We start from the raw sequence: 6,842 nt of genomic DNA, 5'->3' as shown, positions 1-6,842 counted from the left end.
TTTTTTTGTAATTCCGTTAATTTTTAGGAACTTACTTTTTTTTCTTTTATAATCAATTTTTAGATTTTAATATTAAAAAAAGGTAAATATGTTGCCTTTTTAATGTTTCTTTTTAATTTTAAGGGCCTTATTTTTTATTATTAATTTTTTTTGTATAATTTAATTTTGAGAAGCCGTTTCCTCTTTTTTTTATTAAAATTTGTTGTTTTAATTTTCTTTTTGTTTTAAAAAGTAAAAAATGTATTCGATTAAATTTTTATGAATTCATTTATTTATTTTTGCAATTAATTTTTTTCTTTTGTAGTTCAATTTTTTTAACTTTTAGATTATGTTACAATAAAAAGAATATATTTTTTAATTACGATTAATTTTTAGGTACTTATTTTATTTATTTTTTATTTAACTTTCTTTTAATTTTTAGATTTTATTTTTTATGAAAAATATGTTTTTATTATTTTATTTTAATAATTTTTTTTTGTTTTTTATTGTTGGAGTTATTTTGACTTTAAGTTTTAATTATTTTTAAAAGAAAAAACATTTTTTTTATTTAATTTAATTTTACTAGAAGACAAACATAAAAACGCTAAGTCCGTCGAAAGACAGAAAAGAGCTTTGAAGATAGTTGCCAGAACTAACAATTGTCTTAAAAGACTGGACCCACTACATATACTGAAGAGTGATTGATTGCAGTTAATATTCGGGAAATCTTCGGGATCAGACCACAGCCAGCAATGGGAACGTTTTTTTTGGGCGTCTGGCACTTTTTCCAAAGAATTCAGAATAACTCAGCAATGAAGTAGAGAATGACCAATACTTGAATTGGATTGGTGGAAAGTCGTCCTTATACCTTTTACATATCTACATAGATACGTACATACATACAATTGAACTAAGTATGCATTTAAAATTCTGTATCTACTTACGACACATTTATGTACGTAAATATTTGTTTGTCTGTGAATCACGCAGATTTTATAAATTTTTTTTTTTAGATTAATGAATTATGCTAAACTTGTCTTTGCACCAGACACGATGCTACCCACCTGCCATTTTAATTGCAAATTCAACTTTACAAAGTCAGCTATGTACATGTGTGTGTGTGTGTGTGCGGCAGCGCGGGTGCATATTCGTACATACATACATATTTATTGGTGTGTCTGGACGGTTAATTGCAATTTGGAATTAATTTGTGTTAATTCTGTGTAAGTTTCGAATACAGTAGCAGACACCAAAACTTTAGATTTTTTAGCTTTTGCTTTTGGGGCATGTCATTGCAAATAAATAATAAAAACAAAAAAACGAAAGTGCAATATAAACAGGCGCAAATTAACACACACACATATGTACCTACACAGAAGGCAGGCGGCAGATTCAAGTAGCCGGCTGAATGTGCTGCATGACTGAATGCACAACAGGCTGTGGTTTCCACCAGCCCGGCTGACGCGACATGCCCCACCATGTAGACAAACAAAATAAGAAACAATAAACAGCAAAGCCATCTTTGTCGTTGACGGGGCAATTGGCGGGTAGACGAGTCGTACAAATACATACATACAGGCAAACATTTGCAGACGTGTAGCGCAAAGGAAGTACGAATGAAGTGGTAATAAGTACAACAACGCATTGACCGTATTCGGCAGCACGCAATGGAGGGCTTATTACCAAAAAATTTACAACCTTGGCTGTCGGTGCTTGCTGGCTGGCTGGCTGGCTGGCGCTTTCGCCAACGCCGCTCGCTCCTAGCAGCGTTTCCTTTGTTTGTCGTTTTTTGGACCATTCTGTATATTTTTGTTTTTATTTGCGCCTTTTCTTATTACCTTTGCCTGGCGCACAACAACAACAACATCAAATTTTAGGCCAACAAATTTAACGCCACAATTAAATAGCAAAAAAGGTGAATGGAAAGGCTAAGCGCAGCGTGTGAGCGAATAAATAAGTGAGCGCGGCGGCGACAGTTGAGCAGCAGAATGAGCGATCGATCGAGTGAGTGAATGAGTAGAGAAGAGCGCGGGCGCGCGCGCACCCTCACTCAAAAGGGGTTGTAACTTGCAAGTGTTTTGGCCAGACGCGCGGCGCAGCAAAAGCCCTTTTTGCATTTTTAATTCACTTGCCGCGCAAAATATGTACATTTGTACCTAGGGGCGGCGGTGGCTGTCGCATTACATCGACAACTACATACCAACAAAATATGTACGCGTGCTGTTTTTACTACCACCACACCGAACAGCGTTGACCTCTGCGCGGTTGCTCATCCGGCTAGCCATGCACCTCTTCTGCCCCTTCTCTTTCGGACAGTATCCACCGCATTCAAAAAGCGTCGCGTCGCGTCACATCAACTTTTCGTTAATTGTCTTTGGCGTATTTAGAGCGTAAAACGTAGTCAGACACTTTGGGAAAATACGCTAAAATATGTATGTAAATAAATGAAAAGTAATAACACAAAAACAATAATAAGCGCCACACACACACGCACACATAAGGAAGAAGGTAAAGCGGCAGAGGACGCAAGGCGACGCGGGATGAGGAGGTCAAAAGCAGCCGCGTCGCGCGCTAGTCAGGTGGCGGTGAAGTAGAAGTAGAAGAAGGAAGCAGCATGCTTGCAGCAGCAGCTGGTTGTTGACCAAGCTCATTTTCACTTTTAATTTGAAACTTTACGCAAACAAAAACTTGGTTTATAAGTGAAGGTGGCGCTGCAACGATTATTTGAAAGCGAAATTCGGGTATACATGTGTACATTGTATATGTATGTACATGAGGGTGAATCACTTTCCATACAAAAAATATCAGTACTGTTGAGTTATTTAATTTATTATAATTTGAGACTTGCGCCAAAATATTTCGAAAAAAACACTAAAAATTTACCTTCAAAAGTCGAGCTTATTATACAAAAAAAAAGTGTTTAAAAATATTTTTTCTAAAAAATCATCTCAGATGATAGAAAAGTTTAAGCTTCAAAGGTCTTCATACAAATGTTTAAATTTATATCAACGGAATCACAATAATGAGATTTTTGTAGGTATTTTCAAATCGGTCTAGCGCACGTAAATCTTAATAATTTTTCCGAAATATTTCGGCAGAATTCTTAAAATATAATAAATTTTAATTTTCATTACTGTAGAAAGCCGCAACTTTTTTTTTGTGATTCACCCTAATGTAGATACATACATGCAACTACTCGTATAAGATGTTGGTGGCATGTAGCGCGCGTAGAAAACTGTCGTAAATATTCCAATTTTTATTCATAGATGCACATACAATGTATGTAAATATGTAAATTTAAAAAAATTTCGTGCATAAAAATGCGAAGCGTCCAAAAAAGTTAAATATTTATACAATTAAATATATGTATGCAAATATAAGTTACTAACACGCAAGTCTCCATTTTAATTCTGATAAGATTGCTGCATTTGGTGGTAGCAGCGGAATTCATAAATATACAATTCTAAATATACGTTTGCAGTTAAAAAGTCATTATTCCAAACTTCAACGCGTCTGGATACGCTGGATTCGCAGCCACATGCAACGCTAATCACACGAGCATAAACTGCTTAAGTGGATTTATGGTATCACCAGTAATTTTTAATCAAAAGTCAACATTTTATTATTCGTATTATTTATTGTTATAATTATTTTTAGTGTGTAGATATATTTTTTTTACGTGTGTGCACTTCTTTACAAGCGGCAAAGTGTTGGATCGTTTCAATTTAATTAATTTTATGGGTATAGTAAAAGCTGATACATGAATTATAAATGTAAGATCTGTCTTTTACTTTGTTTCAATGTCTACCAAAAAAAAAAAAAACGTGTAAAGTAAGGTAAGTGAAAAGTAACTAATACACACTACGTACAGTAGACCGGACCAAAAAATATGAGTTCGTCTGACATTCCAAGTGCATACCGTCAAATCATAAACACAGATCAAATCCGAGGTTCAGTGTTATTTGTTGTGGAACTAGGGAGTTTCAAATCCCGATTTCAATAAATCCCGATTTTCCTGAACCTAAACTTGTTATGGTGTTTTCGAAAAGAGTGTAACTCTTCAAAATATCGTAATTTTCTCGCACATTTCTTAGAACTTTATATACTTTTTACAAGCTATCCGACATGGTCATCGGCGTAGCCAGAATGAAATTTAGGAGGGGAGAGGGGCGGGGCTCGACCCTATTAAGCTGGCATTTCAGGGTACTATTTTTTATATATATAAGGAAAATTTGAAAGGGGCTCGAGCACCCTTCTGCCCCTACCTGGCTACGCCCATGGACATGATGTATATTGTTTCCCCATTAGTTCAATTGCGAAAATTTCCAGCTGGAATACGATTAGGTATATGCCCATCGATTACGATAGACTCGATTGCCTAAGACTGTTTCATTAATTTTGATGAATTTAATTTAGAATATCGAAGATGAAGTTTAGTGATTTTGTATTGTAGGCATAAGCAATTATCCTTCATCCGGATGGAGTAAATTACTTATCATAAATATCCAAAAAGTATTTAGACATGGGTGAATTGTTGTCACCATTTTAAGCGGTGTGAAGTGAAAAATTATTTTCAATTATGTTTCAACTAAAAACTAAAATTAGTCCAAAGTCTAAACGAACGCCCAGAAACTTAAACACATTTCAATTCGAAACTAAGGTAATGTTTCCCTATACTACTAATATCATATGATACCAATACATAAATGTACTAAACATAAAGGAAATTCTCCTCACCACTTTTTCTGCGAGATCAATTCACATTTCTGCTCCACTTGTCCGGCCAATCCGCCAGGTAACAAATCGTTTACACATGTACCACTCAACAGTTGGTGATAAGAAGCACATGACTAATTACTGCTACTTGAATTGTAAGTGCAAACGCATTCGAAGACATTAATATTTATGAAAAAACGAGAAAATTGCAAAAAACAAAACAAAACACAACATACACCGCAATCATTTAACAAATAGCTGTGCGAGTGCGTACGCATAAATCTAAGTTTCGCAGGCAGAGCGTTGCTATTCCTGCCAGCCATTACGATTGCTTGCGCGTCCCATCAATTATGATAATTATCAGTTTTATTGACAGTGGCAGAAATCATTACCAGTGCGCAGGCGACACTATCATTTCGGTCGCGCGCGCGCGCTTACATAGCAAATGTAAGAAAGACGAAGAAGAGTCGAACTATAGGAAATAACAGGAAAATAAAAATGCATCTTCGCGCAATTGTTGTTATTGTTGCGTCCAATTTATTTATGCGCATTACATAACCACAGTTGTGCGGCGGCGGCGCTATACGCGCATGCGTAGCGCATACCAACACCAAACCACACGCATTCACATTTGCGCCTGCGCAATTGCATCCCCATGCCCACTTACTCACGGCCAGTCGATTGCAATGCGCAATTCCCCAAGCGCATACGTACACGTCTAGCGGCTGCGACGCGTGAATTTCAGACTTGCGCGCACAAGCGCATCGGTTGCATTGGCTGCATATGCAACAACCAGTGTCATTATGTTAATTGTGCATATGTGATTCTCAACACCATCAGCAAGCAGGCAGGCAGGCAACAGCAACAGCAACAGCAACAGGTAATCAAGCGGATGATGTAAAAAAACAAAAAAAAAGTGGAGCGAAGGCGGCAGTGGAGTTAAGTGCATGGTTGTTGGGTGTCCTCGTTGTTGTTGTGCCGCTGCTGGAGCACCTGAGCTGAGCGCCACTTAAGGCTGCAGTTGTATTGCGCTCTTCTTATTGCGATTTTCGATCTCCTCTTACACTCTGCGCATTCACGCATGCGCACATATGCATAGGTATATTTCATTTGAGTTCATTTCATTCAGCACCGCGCACACATTTATACGTTGCAGCTGCATTTATTGCTTGCCGCATGTGCATGTTTTCGTTTCCCACTTGTTTTTACTGTTCGACTGCCTGTTGAGTCCGTTTGTTGCCGTTGTTTTTGCTGCCATTATTATCACTCACCATATGTAATTGATGATTAAATCGATGTGCTACTGTTGAACTGCTCAGGCTGCTTTCGTAGTAAAAATGAGTGCGAGGGGCACAGCTTCGCGCCGCTTTGCATCTTCATTGTAGTTTTATGAATGCTTGCACTTTTTTTGCTCGTTTCTCATATGCGGCAACAAGTGCAGATCGGGCAACATGCTCAGCTTCTTAGTTGCCTTGCAGGTGCCACGGGTTAATTGGTTGGGGTATTGTGTGCGTTTTTTTTTCATTTCGGTTGGGAATTGGCATTCATCTCGGAAATTTTGAATTGGTGTTAACGCGTTATTTGCATATTTACTCTTTTTACATGAAAATTGTTCGCATTCACTTCGCATTTTATGTTCCTCCGTCTATGGTACTGTGTGAAAACCCCTTGCTACACGTTCTTTTAACGAAGGATATTACTTTTCGGTTGGAACTTTTGTTATAGAAAATCCAGGCGATTTGGGATTCTACACGGAATGAAATATTTTTCCAGCACTGATTGGTTATTAGAGTAGTGTGATCTTTAAAAAAAAATTGTTTAAACTGACCAGTTGGGCTATCTACCGAGTTTCTTCAGAAGGTTATGTATGCCCACACTTCGACTTGGCCAGGCACCCATATGAGTAAAACTTTAAAATTATTGGCCTTCCCAATCAACGATCTACGGTAATCAGTGAGGATTTGCGTTTAGTCGAAAGCGATCAACTCTGCTGTACTGTCAGACAAGAGGTAGACTTGTTTACACTTTGTAGGTCATTAAATGAGGCTCCGTGCGGCCGACTGGATGAAAAACACTTTCGCTTAACGCAAATACAGTAAAATGCTCGGGGAGTCGAAATATGTCTTATGTTAGCTGAGAAATCATCA

The sequence above is a fragment of the Rhagoletis pomonella genome, unplaced genomic scaffold (assembly GCF_013731165.1).
Source record: "Rhagoletis pomonella isolate Grant_MI unplaced genomic scaffold, Rhpom_1.0 Rhpom_scaffold_00002, whole genome shotgun sequence".
In the NCBI taxonomy this organism is placed as follows: domain Eukaryota; kingdom Metazoa; phylum Arthropoda; class Insecta; order Diptera; family Tephritidae; genus Rhagoletis; species Rhagoletis pomonella.
Note: the sequence above shows the minus strand (reverse complement) of the source record.